Source organism: Lissotriton vulgaris, chromosome 1_1, assembly GCF_964263255.1.
Source record: "Lissotriton vulgaris chromosome 1_1, aLisVul1.2, whole genome shotgun sequence".
NCBI lineage: Eukaryota > Metazoa > Chordata > Amphibia > Caudata > Salamandridae > Lissotriton > Lissotriton vulgaris.
Genome location: NC_141685.1, coordinates 279,857,936 through 279,873,754, shown reverse-complemented (window position 1 = coordinate 279,873,754; position 15,819 = coordinate 279,857,936). Strand labels below are relative to the sequence as shown.

Sequence of the window (15,819 nt, the reverse complement as noted above, 5' to 3'; positions counted from 1 at the left end):
TACATATATTTTAAACTAGTATATGTGCATATTGGTATATATAAGAGAGTATATGTGAGAGTGAGAGATTGGAAGAGTTCCTGTATGAATACGTATATATGTTTCTATAAGTGATTGTTTAAAAGAGTAAGTATGTGTAAGTTTCTGTAGAAGTAAGTGTGGTGGTGTGTGTATAACTATATATGCATGTAAATGGATGTTTGATTCTTTGTTAGCATGCGTGACTATGTGTGTGAGTAACTCTATGGATGAGTGGCGGTGTGTAACAGGATGTATAGGTGTATGAGTACATATGATGAGTAAGTACATGTATGAGTGACTGTATAGGACTGTTGGTGAATGAGTGGATGTGTATGTAGATCTTGGAATTACTGAATAGGTGTGTTGTAAGTGGTATAGGTATGTCCATTGTTTAGAAAATGTTAGTTTCTATTTTTGAGTGTGTGTATCAAAGGTTATATTAGGGTGAGAGGAGGTCTGCCACTCTATCACAAGGATGATGTCATCAGTGATGTCATTTGAGATGTCATCAGTGATGTCATGAGTGATGTCACTGACCATGTCATGAGTTATGTTTTATATGACGTCATCAGCAGTGCATTGCGCGCGCGCAAGTTATAGTTAGCTGAACTAACTATAACAGGGACATTTCTAGGGTTTTGTACAAGTGAAATGTCCAGCTATCTATAACGCCCCTGAAACCTATGTTTTTTTCAGTGAATCTCAAAGGTTTTTTAAATGCTAATTTCTAACTATAATGTGACTGAAACCTATGTTTTTTAAGTGAATTTCAAAGGTTTTTTAAATGCTAGTTTCTAACTATGCCTACAGAGGTAGGACATGTGAAGAAAGAAGAAAAAACGTACAGAAAGAAAAAAAAGAAATGCAGAAAGAAGCAACAGAAGTCCTCAAAGATGAAGAAAAGAGCAGGAAGAAGGAAGACTTGCAGAAAGAACAAACAGAGGAGGAGAAATAAACCTTGTTGCAAAATCATCCTGTACCCTAAACTGTTACCAATGGGTACTGGTGGTAACTGAGTCTGACTAACCAGTCCTAGAACCAGTACTATGCTACAAGACACTTGGAATAGAGTGAAAACACCTACATACACTAGGGAACACTATGCGTTGCGGTACCCCTGTGATTACCATGGCCTCCTCTGTAAGATCCTAGTACATAATAGGGCAGGGGGATTAAAACGACCTCTTAAAACGCACCACAGAGCGTGTTTTTGGACACTGGTGAAGGGAGGGGGGGCCTGAAGTGACAGGTGTGCAAACACACCCTGTGGCCGTTTTAATTTGGAGGATGAAGTCCCCTTGAATCCTGAGAGTCCCTAGGGTCAAACTAGCCTACTAGGTTCCTCCAGTAAGCGCTGTTGCAGAGAGGTATAAAAAGGGGCATGGCCTGGACCACCTCTGTGCAACGCAGGGCAGTGGCGCTTACTGGAAGCACCTGGTGGGCTAGTTGGCCCCCAGGTGCCCTCAGGATTCAAGGGGAATTATTTCCCCAACTTAAAACACACCACAGGGCGTGTTTGCACACGTCACCTCAGGCCCTGTCCCCTCCCTTCACCACTGTGTAAACGCTCCCTGTGGCCGTTTTAAGTAGGGAAATTAAGGGGCATATTACCAAGGCGGGCGATAAGAGATTATCGCCGCTTTAGCGGCCGTTTTCGGCCGCTAAGCGGCGATAATACTATCGCCCTATTAGTAAGCTGTCGCTAACAGCAGTTAGCGACAGCTTGTAGGCGATAGCGAGCGGTTTGGGGCCCGCTTTGCATGTCAGCGATATTTATCGCTAATAACATGCAAAGTGGGCGTACCCAACCTGTTAGCGACTGAAAGCAGTCGCTAACATCGCTATCGCCTATTACCAACACAGGCGAGCGCGAATATCTCCAAAAACTAACACCTGCTCAGACCAGTTTTTAACCATTATATCCAATGGGAGGTGGATATAATGGCTAAGACCCTGTTAGCGATAATGCGTGAATATCGCTGTATTCTAGGCCATATTCACAGATTTTGCTGCTATCGCCGGGAATTTTATCGCTTTTGACATAAACGTTGCTAATAGCACGTTATCTCAGCGATAAAATCCTGTGATGCGCGGCGATAAATAAATTGCCCCTAACCCTACTTAGCGATAAATATCGCTATTTGTTGATAATATGCTCCTGCATTTCTCAAGAACAATGGTTTGAGCAGATACCTTGGATTCTCTTTTGACTGAAGTTAAATTCAAAATTGTTAATGGTTGGAGCATGCTTAACAAAAAAAATCTTTCTGACAATTTAAGACCGTTTTGGGAAGTTAGGGATGAACTTATTGTCAATGACCATTTTGTTTTAAGGGGTGATAAGGTGATCCCTCCTATATGTTTAAGAGAACACATTATTCAAGTATCACATGAAGATCATCCTGGTATCACTCATACTAAGTCAAGAGTTAAAAATCTTTATTGGTGGCCTGGAGTTGATAGTTGTGTTGAGAAAAGTGTCAGATCATGTATTAGTTGTGAAACTTCAGATAAGTCAAAGAAAACATTCAATCCTCCCTTAGGTGTAGTTCGTTCTCCGAATTTACCTTGGAAAGAAATTGCATTGGACATAATGGGTCCACTAAACCTCCCTTAGGTGTAGTTCGTTCTTCAAATTTACCTTGGGAATAAATTGCATTGGACATAATTGGTCCACTCACCTGGATTGATGGTACAAGTAAATACATTCTTGTTTTGGTTGATTTATTTTCAAAATGGGTTGAGCTCAGTATTGTTGATAAAATCGACACAAAATCGGTTATCACATTTTTAGAATCAATTTTTTTACAAGAAGGATTTCCTGCTTCTATACTTACTGACAACGGAGTACAATTTAAATCTAAAGAAATGTTGAATATTCTTTCTGTCAATGGAATTAAACAAAATGTTACTCCCTTATATCATCCTTCCTGCAATAGCGTTGTGGAAAGGTTAAATAGAGTTATTAAAGATACCTTGCAGTTATGCAGGAATTCCAAACTATCTTAAGATGATGAACTAAAGAAAATGTGATGGTCTTAGAGAGTTACCCATCATCCTTCTTTAGGAAAAAGTCCCTTTTAACTTATGCAATGTAGAGTTCCTTTCTCTACAACCAATCCTGGATGGATGAAGCGAAATGGAATGTTTTTTTCGAATCTTGATGATGTTAAAAGTACATTGAATAGTTCTCAAGAAAAAAAACAGATTGTCTTATGATGCCAAACATGGTACCCGTTGTAGGAAGGTGGATATCTGACTATGGTTGCCCCCAACTTTTTGCCCGGTGTTTAGCTGGTTTTTCGACTTAGTTGACCTGGGGCCCTGCTATTCAGGACCCCAGGCCCACTGCTCTCTCTGTAAAATGGATTCCGTGTACTCTAGGTACATATCTAATTGGATACTGAGTCACCTTATCAGTCCCTGTACAGTGTACCCCAGGTACCCAGGGTATAGGTGCACTCAGGGCCTACCAGGGGCTGCATCATGTATTATGCCACCCCTGGCTGGCCATCCAAATCTGACACAACTGGCTGATCAATCAGCTGGGGCAAGGTGGTGTAATCAACCTTTGCTTTAGATATAGTATCCCTATATCTAACCCTAAAATGGACCATATCCTCCTATCAGTCACTCCTATGGCAAGCCTTATCAATCCTGAAGGCAGAGCACTTGGAATTATTTGAGATGGTGCTCTAGCATGAGCTGAGCCTGTCTGCAGCTTTCGGAACCAGGTCCTTTAGCTGTTTCCATGATAACGCTATACCATATACTCTTAAGTGTATTATAATCCTCGCGGTTATTGCCAACTTTGGTATAGCATTATCAAAACATGTCGAGTAAGGTGTCATACGAATTGGAATACTACCCCCTCGCCAATTCTGGCGACGGGGGTAGCATTCCACCCTTCTAGAGGGACACGACATGTATGTAACTGTGAACCCCGGTAAAAGGTAACTCGAGCCTCAGCATCACAAAATGGATGCTGAAACCACAGACACAAGTCTGACCTCCTGCTGATGGGAGTCCTTCCAGTGAGGGAGGCTTGGACAAATGGTTTCCTGCCTTGGGAGGTGCTAGCACCACCCCAGACAGGATTTTGTGTATTAGGTTGGACAGGGCTGAAAGGAATGAGACATGCCTGGGGCACACAAGGTGTCCCTGTGCATACACCGGTCTAAACCAGTTCCTGGGGCACTCCAGCCCCAGCTCTGTCGCAAGACCGGACAAAGGATGGGGGGTGTAACCACCCCCTTCCTGGTCCCACCCAGAGGAGGGACCTAGTCGTAGTACAGCCCCCTTTAGCCGGATAAAGGTAGGAGCTGGTCCCATTCCAAATTAGATTATCCTGAACAACTTTACAAGAAGAAACTCCGGACTTCTACGTTCTGCTTCCCAGAAGACTGAAGAAATCTCCCTTGTGGGCAAGGAGTGTCCACCCTGCACAAGCAGGCACCATCAGCGTCCAGCGGCTTCCCTTTGTCATCTTTCTTCAAGGATCCAGACTTCAGAGCCCGACGAGACCCGGATTCCCAGACCTCTCCGACCTCTACCTACATCTGCAGCACAGCTGAGATCCGTGGGTGCGACGAGACACGTGGGACCGGCCATCTTGAAAGAAGCAGCACTTCGCTCCAGCACGACTTCTGAGGTAACCTCGTCCAAGTGCTTTGGGGACTGATAAGCCCCGACCCGAGCAGCTCCTGCACCGAAGACCAGCCCTCCAGTATCCACGAGATCTGCGTGGGGCCCTTCTGCCTGTTTGCTGCTTGATGCGTTGTCTGGTCACTTTCCGGCTGGCTAGTGACCTCCTAGACGACGAACTCCAAAATCTTCACTGCTGGTCTGGTTGCTCCAGACTGGCCCTTGCTCCCTTCAAAAAAAGGAGCACCCCGGACCCTCCTGGTCCACTCCAGACGTCGTTTCCACTCACCGTGTGGGTTGCCTTGGCCAAGCCCTGTTGACTCTGAATCCAAAGCCGACACCGCCGACAGCGAGAGCCTGCGTGGGACAGCTCGTGCCTCCATCCTGGTCATCAAAGACACGACCTGGTCCACGTGGCTGCAGAGACAAGCGTCCACCCAAACCTGATCGCGACGACTACATCTGGTTCCACTCCTGGTTCCACTCCAGTCACTGGCTAGTGACTTTGAACATTGTCCCCTCTGCTTTCAGGTTCTTCCCTTCACTGATCCACCCTTGGATCACACCGGACATCTTCCTCCTGATTGCCTGCAGCATCTTTTCTTCCAGGCTCCATAGATTTCAGCGCCGGAACCCGACACGACTTGGCACCTACGCTCCCGCAGCCTGTCGGTGAGGTAGCTCGAGCATTTCGGTGCTCAAGGGTAGCTTGACTCTCCTAGTGTCCTGTTCCACAGTCGTTTTTGTCTTACCTAGTCAGGATTGTCCGTACTCGCCTTTTTCTTGAACTGTACTGTTCCTAGACACTGTTACGCATCTCGCGTGTGAGTTCACACTCTGCACACGCGTTCCGTGGGCCTCCTATTACCTACCTAGAGTTAGTGTAGCATGGTTCCAGCGATCCTACAGCTTCTGGGCAGCTCCATTCCTTTTATCGACTTTCACATTCCACTTACTTAGTATATGGTTTGTCGTGCCCCTAGGGCACCATTGTAATTTGTGCAACTTAAACATATTTTTCCCAAGAGATTGTCATGTGCTTAGCCCTCTGATCTCATAAAGAGTTCAGAGGTGTATGTTAGTTAATAAATATCTTGTTTATTTTCATAACAACCTGTGTGGTGTCCTTTCATTTGGTATTCAAGGGGTTATATGTGGTAAAACAGCTGGCTTCACATGCCAAAAGAGTTTAGCCTAAGACTGCTTTGTCCATGCTACCATTAGGATAGCTGGTCTATAAGGTTGACTTACAACCAATCACCATAAGGGTTGTTTGGACTGATACAAGGTGATCACTAGAACTAGTGAGAATCATATATCAGGCCAACTTCTCACATTGGTGTGCAGTAGTTGGGATTTGAGCTTGCTGTTGTTTTTACCAAATATAATCTTGAGATATCATTTGAAAGATCACATAAGGTACCATAGGTACATATAACAAGCTTAGAAATACTCTGAGTTCTACTGAACCAGCTGTTGTAGTAGAAAGGGAGTAGCACACCCTGACTACAACTCTTAGCAAGGGATCAGTGGGAAAACCCATAGTGTAGGTAAGTGCACCACTTACACCTCACTAGAAAAGCATGTCTATCACAGGAGAGAACACAGTGGCTCCCCTTGGTGATATTGACCCTCCACAGGTCATGTCAAGTTATGCAGCCCTTTGCTTCCAGGAGATGAGACAATTGTGTACCTCCAGGAAACTAAAACAGGGTTCTAACCCTACAATTCCTTTTCTGATAGGTCTCTTAGAGACATTTGATGCCAGAAGGGCTTCTAATCCAGGCCCATCTGACCCTACAGAGGGAACCATACCCCCAGTAGAGGAGGACTCTAATCTCCCTGAAACTGATGAAGTAGAGGAATATGGAGACTCATCTGATGGAGAGGTAAACCATGGTCAGGGAGGAGTCAGCAGACTTAGCAGGGCCAACTTAAGCATACATGAGAATGGAACTGGGGCAGCCCCAGGCCCATCCTCAGGCAGGCTTAACCTTGGGAATAGACGAGTTAGGTCTCACTCCAGAGGCTCTAACAGATCTATTCACACCCATGTCTCTCAGGCATCTTCACAGAGAGGGATGACATCCCCCAGAGAAGAGAGCATGAAGCTAAGATGAGGGAAGTCAATCTGAGGATTGAGAGGGAAGAACTTGCCCTTGCCAAAGAAAGACTTGCCTTTGCCAGAGAGCAGAAATTGAGTGGGGCAGACCCCACTGGTGGCAGCATTATCCCTAGAGATGAGACAGGAGTTTTGATACTAGACACCTGAGTAAAATAGTGCCCCCGTTTAAGCAAGGGAATGACATCCACAAATGGATGACTGCTCTGGAGAGGGCCTGCACTGTCCAGTGCATCCCCCAGAGTCAGTGGGCAGCTATATAGTGGCTCTCCTTTGAAGGTAAAGGTAGAGATAAGCTCCTCACTACTAGAGCTGCGGATGCTAACAATTACCAAGTCCTGAAGAATACACTGATTGATGGGTTTGGCTTAACAACTGAACAGTACAGGTTGATGTTCAGAGACGCCCAGAAAACTCAGTCTCAGGATTGGACTGACTTGTTGATTGTGCCACTAAGGCTTTGGAAGGCTGGCTACTGGGAAGTAAGGTTACTGATTACACAGGATTGTCTAATCTAATTATGAGAGAGCAAGGCTTAAATAATTGTCAGAACCAGTTATTACACCAGCACCTGGTAGACTCTGATCTGACCTCTCCACAAGAATTGGGTGAGAGGGCAGACAAATGGGTCAGAACCAGGATTAGGCCTAAGAACCAAGGTGGTGACCAAAAGAAGGAATCAACCAAGCCTCAAGAGAAGGGTGAGAATAAATCTACAGATCAAACCGCAGGGCCCCGAAAATCCCCAGAAGGGGGTGGGTCCCAGAATCCTTCCAATACCCAGAAGAAACCTTATTGCCATACCTGCAAACAGGTAGGCCATTGGAAAACTGACAGCAGTTGCGCAAGGGCCAACAACAATAAGGAGAATATACCCCCAAGTAACACTTCCAAGCCTCCTGTTACTACTAGTAGTAATCCCCCAGGTGGTGGGAGTGCCCCCAAGAATTTGGGTGGATTTACTTTGGGAGTTCCTGGGGACTCTGGCCTAACCAGTTCCCCTGACTTAGATACTCTTGTCTTGTCTGTGAGACTGGCATGGGGTTTGCCAACTTCACAGCTTGTCCCAACACTTTGGACAAGTACAGACAGGAGCCCCTCATCAATGGTCTGAAAGTTGAGGCCTATAGAGATACAGGGGCTAGCATCACCATGGTGACTGAGAGCCTAGTCCCCTCAAGGCAACTTATACCTGGAGCCATATACCAGGTGACCAACATTGATGGAGTGCAGAGAGATCATCCCATGGCAGTGGTCAATCTCTGCTGGGGAGGTGTCACTGACTCCAAGAGAGTGGCAGTGTCATCAAACTTGCCTGTATATTGCCTACCGGGGAATGATTTAGAGATCTCAGCATGGGCTGAGGTAGAGCAAGAAATCCATTTTAAAATGGTACACCTCCATGGTAAGGTTAGTGGGGCAGTGATGGCCACAGCCCCAGTCCAAGATGTCCTCCCTGAACAGGATAGGAGGGCTGTGCCAGTCTCAGCCCAATCTCAGACCGATTCCTTCCCTGAAAAGGTTAGCAGGGCTGTGATGGTAACCGCCCATACCCAAACTGAGTCCCTTCCTGAAAAGGTTGGTAGAGTTGTGATGGCCACAGCTCAAACTCAGACAGATGATAGTGTTGTGAAGCCTGAAACTATGGATCACTCCACTCAGAGAGCACTGAGGAGGAAGATAAATCTCCCTCCCACCAGACTTTAGGAAAGGATCAGCCTCCTCAGGGAACTGATCTTACCCCTTGTGAAGAAACTGCCCCAGAGATAGTCAGGCCTAGCCTGGCAGAACCCCTGATGTCAGTGGACCCTTCCAAGGTGGGACCCAGTCTGGAGCAGGTAACCTGCCCCTCTCTACCCTGCCTCAGTCAGCCCAGGGCTGTAGAGGTCAGGGAGGCCAGTGGTGGACCCCAAAGGGCCCCCTGTCCAAAAGAACTCCCCAATCAGCAGATTTTACTTTGCGTGAAAGGGTTGTTCCATGGGTGTTGCTGTGGGTGTTCCCACGCAACACCCATGGAACCAGACACATTTCCAGATTTACGAGGAATTGTAAATCTGGAAAAAATGTGTGTGAATGCTTTGCCTCGCATGGGGAGGCGTAGGGAGGCGCAACGAGGAGAGATGTATTAATTTCTTCAAGTTTTCTTTTCCTCTTTCCATGTGTGCTGCATTCTGCAGCACACATTAAAAGATGAAATCACCCTCTACTGATTGTTTTATGTATAGGAAGGGTTCACTTAATGCACATAAACAATCATTGAAACAATTAAGCTTTTTTACTTCTATGTGTACTAATGCAGCACATATAGAAGTTGTAAAACAGCATTTCAGATTGTTTTTGTGCAGGAAGGGAACCCTTCCTGCTCAAAAACAATCTCCCCACCACGCAGGCATCCTTGCACCATGGTGCAAGGGTGTCTGCGCCGGCGCATGGAAGCAGTTTGTGCCTCAGCACAGGGAGAAGCACAGAGATGCAATATTGTTGTAAATATGTCGTATCCCTGTGCCTTGAAAGTGACTCCGTGCGACGCAGCCAAATGGCATGTGTTCCACACTGAGTCACTTTCTTGTAAATCTGCCCCAAAGTCCCTAAGCAGAAAGCGCAGAAGCAAACAATTCTGCCGCAATACTCCAGGCCCCACAAAGTACATAAGAAGATACAACAGATGATCCTAGGGCACAAGCGCCATAGGATAGACCTGAACAAACATAACAGAGGCACGTTATAATTGTTTTTGTGTGCAGATTTTATATACTCGACCCTAAGGTATTGGAGCGCTTTACATGAGCCCCCCCATGGAAAAACCCACATGAAACCTGCGCAGGCTTTACAACGTGGCACATCTTGTAATAACCCCGCACTATGGTGCATCTTTTGCGCCATCGCTGCGTCATTACGCATGGTGCATCTTTTGCGACGTCGCTGCGTCATGACGCAACGGCGGCGTAAAAGAGGCGCAAAGGGCTTGTATATCTGCCCCTACGTGATTTGTGGATGGGCTCAGTACGAAAAAAGAAGCTGGATAAACTTTCCCTTTAACCAGACCCATGTGGACGAGCCCATAACGACGCGGAGTAAACGTATTAATGCGACTATATTAAAATCTATTTTTAACAAGTCAATTGGCACCCTGCAGTGCAAAACATCTACAAATATTACTCTCAATATTTATAAGCAGCTTCATCACTTTCACACGAAGTGCAGTGACGGAATTCTACAAATGAGAGAAAAACACAACCATTTTGACAAAAAAAAATTGTCGAAGAAGGGTACAAACTCAATTTATATCACACTGATATTATGGTCTTTTAATTGCACCTTATTAAAAAAATCCATACACATAATAAATGAAGGTATCAATAATAAGATATGATTTATTCTTAAAGAATGTATGTATTCAGATGACAATTAAACGTTCTTTCTTCGCAAAGGATTCTGGTCATGCAAATTTCTAAGAGGATTGTGGTTCCTGCCGACGTAATTTCCTGCACAGATATCCTTATAAGGGAACTTTGTTTGATTGGCTGCATAAATGGCGGCCCTTCTCTTTTCGAATTGTTTTGTTACTTGGCTCTGCAGAAAGGATTCATGTCTGTTCCGAGTGTCCAGTGCGTTATACGCGCAATCTCTCTCACCTGTTGACAAATATGTCAATTTATTTGTGCCTTCTGGCTTCGAGGGTGGTGCGACCCTATCACGAACCTCAAGTTTCCAAACTACAGTTAAATATATATTCTCATCATAATTAAAATCGTCATGAATGTGGATGATTTCTTCATCTACTCCTTTGTTTGGAAAATGAGCACAACAGGCTGTAGACTTGTGTTAGAAGCGTGAGGGTGCAGTACCTCAGCTCGTTACTAGATGTCCCTGTAGTCAGCTGCAAAATGTACAGCCCGCAGCGTGAGGTCACTGTGGAGTCATACAAGGTTTTCTATTTCAATTTATTTTATTTGTTTGATTAATTAAAATCTTACAAAAGTTCCAAGATTGTGATCAAATATAAAAGATTAAAAGCACATATATGATTGATACCATATCTTAAATATGCTAACTCATACTTAATAATATGCAGTACACAAAAGAGCAGATTTACAATAACTAGCTTATCCCTGCATATCAGCAGGGATGCGCCAGTTATTGTGCGCCATGCCTCTGCCACCATGGATGGGGCGCATTTACAATGCGGCGCACCATGGGGCAATATCGGTACAATGCTTCGCATCTGCAGTCCTGTCAAGTATCACGCAACAGGTGTGACACTCACGCATTTCAGTGCGGTGTTCCACAACACCGCACTGAAATGCATTATCACGCATTTTGCCGACTCATAAACTCGAGCCACCAGAGGCGCCTGTGCACGGCTCCTGCTGCTCCGAGTCCAAGAGACGTGCTGTTGCCAGTGCCAGCAGCTGCTCTCGTTCATAAATAGTTCATCTGTTATGTTGTAATGGCTGATCTCAGCTTGTGGGCTGAGTGAGAGTGCGGTAGCGCTAGGCGGCTACAATGTAACAATGCTGGCTCCAGGCTGGCCGCGGCGCTGTAATTTCCTGCCGCGCCACGGCTGATGTTTGACACAGGACACAGTTGTAATTAATTAGGGGGGCGGGGCCACCTTCTCAGCACGATGCTGGCTGACACAGTTAGGCACTCGGACCACGGGCGCCAAGGTATATCCTCGCCCGTCGCGGCATTTACACTGTACTTCAGGACTTGACTTGGACAACAGATGAGGTGCACAGCCACACGTAGCGCGGGTTGGGCGGACTGCAGACAGTGATGTTAGCTGCCTCACATTCCGCGTTTAGAGAGGGCCGGCCGCGGGCCCTAATTATGCAAGAATCTGCCGCAACCGAACACACAACGTGGCCGGAGAGGGGTGCTGCACTACAGTCTAGCAGCCATATGAATGACGGGGCCAGAGCGAACTTTAGCACCTCAGATCTGTCCTGTCCTGCAATCAGGTCGCCTCGCCACGCTAGGACAGGACAGGCCCAGGTCAGGATCTAAATAATAAAGGCAATGCCGCCCGTCAGCAATTTTATTTCCGAGCAGCCGGGGCCAGCCAACTCGAGGGCACTGGTGAAAGACAGGGCCTAGCCCTGCTGCATCATGCAGTCACAAGAGATCGCGGTCCGGTGAGAGGGCCCGTCCTCACTGGCATAGAGAGTCACGCCGGCCGGCGCAGTAAGCATGGGGCAGAGTAAGAACAGAACAAGCCGAGAGGATTTATTCATTCCCCCCCTACCCCAAGGTTGGTGTGAGTGGCAGATTCTCTCTATGGAAGGGTCGTGCACGGACAAAGGATCGATGAGAGACGCAGCTTACTTTTGCTTGTCTCTAACTCTGCAGAGGCGCATACTTACCAATGCAATAATTGCTTATTGGATGAAGGCTTTCTTATGCCAAAGAAACTAGCGCCACAATTACTTTTAGTAGATGTTCCCGCCTTCCTGGGCCTTGTCAGGTCCTCATTCGATTGTACAGTCTGACAGGATGTTTCATTTCGTGCCTGCCAGCCGGGCCCCAAGGCACCCAGGAATTAATTGCTGTTCCTCTGCGCGCCCCGATGCATGGCCCAGAGTGAAAGGAGGAAGCCGGTGACAATCGATCACCTGTTCACCTCCTCATGACCTGGGCACATACTGTTGCTGTCTGTGCCCTGCCCAGCCAGTCAGAGCCCAACTAGTGCCCCGGGCCGAACTCACCATGCAACCGTGATTCTCATAGTGAGAGCAGGTGGCACAGGTTAAGACTGCAACACGGCTGGCTGACTTTTAGGAAGAGACAGGCTAACGATCTCCGCTGTGACACTCAGGCAGCTCCTCTCAGTGGATCATTCTGACTATCAGGAGACCACACCAGGTAAGTCAGATATTCATTTAATAATTCGCTGATGAAACTCAAAATGTTTTTTAGGAGAATGGGGAGGGGGCCTCCAGCACAGCATAGCGCTTTCTAGTTGTCTGTTTGTGCTGTAAATGCAGGCCATCTCTGAGTTTTGTCTGTACTAATAAATCATCAAACTGCTGGTTTAGTTAAAGGTTTAATTATCCTTACTTGACAGTGGCACTACAAGCAGCAGCCTTTATTTTCCCAGCACTGTGAGACTTGCTTAGTCAGAGTTAAGGCAGATGATTAATATCCCCGCTAGAGAACTGTCAGAGTTTGTCTCATGGCTGTTTTCACTCACTATTAAGTAGAGCAGAGAGTTTATATGCATACTGCAAAGAAAGTCTAACAGCATATTGTATTGTAATGAACTGTATTATATGTAGAGAGCTCAGTGGGTTGCTGCTTTTGTCAAAGAGAACCCTTTGATTTTTGTGGTTCAGCCGCACCTGAAGCTGAGGTTGGGGTGGAGGTTGCTGATTATTTAGAAAAAATTATAATTGCTTTAAAAGCACCTGCTACGGAGTTCGCATTTCTTATTGCTGAACTCAGTGTGATTTCTGAAATGTGTCTGTTTTCATGGACTTCATTGCATAATTCGGCCACAAGAAGTGTAGCTCTAAGTGTCATTCATTTAGTTGTTTAATGTCTTTTGTAAATCCACCAAATCTATGAAAATGTCACACATAAGCAATCTGAAACATTAGCAGCTTTGCTCAAATAAATGTAATTTCTGACATTTATATGATTCCCTCGCCTTTTACTGCTTGATTTTGCTAGCGAGAAAGTGTCACTCATAGTCGTAGAAATGTCACTCATAATTACACTGAAATTATGAAAATGTCACTCATAGCAATCTGAAACCTTGGCAGCTATGTAACCGCGGTTAGCGCTGCTTTTTTTATCACTAACAGGGTTAGCGAAATCCTTGATAATAGGAGAAATGTTGCTTAACAACATTTCTCCCATCATTTTTCTCTGGAACTGCCCCCTTTGCATCTCATTAGAGATGCAAGGGGAAGCGTACAGAAAAAGGGTGCTAACATGCGAATTTGCGTGTTAGCACCCTGTTGCTGATAGGGAGATAATTTTATCTCCGCTTTCTTGGCTTTTAAAGCCAAAAAAGCGGAGATAAATCCCTTGATAATATGCCCCATAGAGGCATAAAGTAAACCCTCATCAGAATACAGAGAAATGACATCTGTTCTTTTAGATAGTTGTCCTGAACCCTCCTGGTAGAAACATAATAAAGTTGGACAGACTGATGAGAGCAGTTAGTTGTTCGGCAGAAAAAGAGCTCCTCAGACATGTGCGCGAGACAACTTTATCGTCATTCTGTCAAGGCCGACATTTTACCCCAATCTGTCATGGCCGCTTGTTAGCAAAATATCTTCCCGGTTTTAAGTCTTTCAACCCGATCCAGCATGGACGCCACGCCTCTCATTCCAGTGACGTCCAAACCAATGGCGAGCCATTCTAAACGAGTGAGGTGTTTGGTTTGTCGGATCTCAAGCAGGGCGTGGCCGCAGTACTAATATTTGCATATATTCTGTGCAATGCCATGGACTTCTTTTCTTTTTTTTTTCTTTGTTAAATTGTCAATAATAACTTATTTTAGTACCCTCAGATCTTTTACTCCTTTCCATTTCAATCAACAATTAATATATTAAAACCGACCTATTAAAAGTAGGTACTTCTTAGCCCTACCAAGTGAAAGTGCACATTTACATTCAGAATAGCTCTTTACTATTAGTCTAGAAGGTTTCTTATAAAGAGAAGCCGCCACACCATGGTAAATATAAGATATGAAGAATTTATAATCTAATTTAGAAGAGTTGGATCATTGAAAAATGATACTGTGTTACTTGGATCCTGATTCATACTCGCTTTAATATGAAGTAGGTATTAATGTCATGGTCAATGTATGGATATCTCTTACTATGCTACTTAATGGTGGGTGTTGCCAGCAGATTTTATAGAAACGAGTACAGTGAGCTCGTTGTTGATTGCCGAAAATTACCCAATTAATTTTAGCTTGTTTTGATAACTGGATTTTTTAATTCCAGGTTACCTCCGTTCTTGATCTGCTGCTAAATAGAATGCTTTGCGAGAAGTTGTCCCTCCAGCGATAAATACATGATTGCAACGAGCTAAAAGTTCAACAAAACAGACTTGCACAGTGTTAAGTAGCGGGCCGAGGCCGAGTAACAATTTACTAAATATCTCTGGAGGAGCAGGAAGAGGTGCAGTACCACTGGCAGTCCCCAGAGGTCCCTGTAGAGTCTGAATAGGGCTGCACGGACACAGTACCGCAGGCTGTCCCCAGAGGTCCCTGTAGAGCTCTACAGGGACCTCTGGGGACTGCCAGTGGTACTGCACCTCTTCCTGCTCCTCCAGAGATATTTAGTAAATTGTTACTCGGCCTCGGCCTTCCCTCGCGGAATCCATATTTCGCACCTCGACTGTGATGTCACTAGTGTCAGTGTCTCTTTAGCCAGTGGGCCCAGGGCCCGCTACTTAACACTGTGCAAGTCTGTTTTGTTGAACTTTTAGCTCGTTGCAATCATTGATTTACCGCTGGAGGGACAACTTCTCGCAAAGCATTCTATTTAGCAGCAAATCTAGAACGGAGGTAACCTGGAATTAAAAAACCCAGTTAACAAAACAAGCTAAAATTAATTGGGCACTTTTCGGCAATCAACAACGAACCTCACTGTACTCTTTTATATAATATCTGCTGGCAACACCCACCTTTGAGTAGCATAGTGAGACAAATCCTTAAATGGACCGTGACGTTATTTCCCACTTCTTATTTAAACAAGTTTCATATCAAATTCCTATAATCATTTCTCAGTGTTACAACAGTTATCGATTAGAACGGAGTGCTTTCATCATATCTTTCATTTACAATGATGTGGCGGCTTCTCTTTATCAGAAACCTTCTAGACAAATAGTAAAGAGCTATTCTAAATAGGGTAAGTGCAATTTCACGTGGTAGCACTAAAAATACCTACTTTTAATAGGTCCCCTTTAATATATTAATTGTTGATTGAAATGGAAAGAAGTAAAAGATATGAGGGTACTAAAATAAGTTATTATTGACAATTTAACAAGGAAAAATAAAGAAAATAAGTCCATGG

The 15,819-nt window shown here is 45.1% G+C and overlaps 2 pseudogenes; one reads left to right on the top strand and one right to left on the bottom strand.

The window, feature by feature from the left end:
* The first annotated feature begins 14,410 nt into the window (after positions 1 to 14,410).
* Positions 14,411 to 14,463, top strand: LOC147746981 (U7 small nuclear RNA; annotated as a pseudogene).
* Positions 14,464 to 15,595: 1,132 nt separating this feature from the next.
* Positions 15,596 to 15,648, bottom strand: LOC147746980 (U7 small nuclear RNA; annotated as a pseudogene).
* Between the last annotated feature and the right edge of the window lie 171 nt (positions 15,649 to 15,819).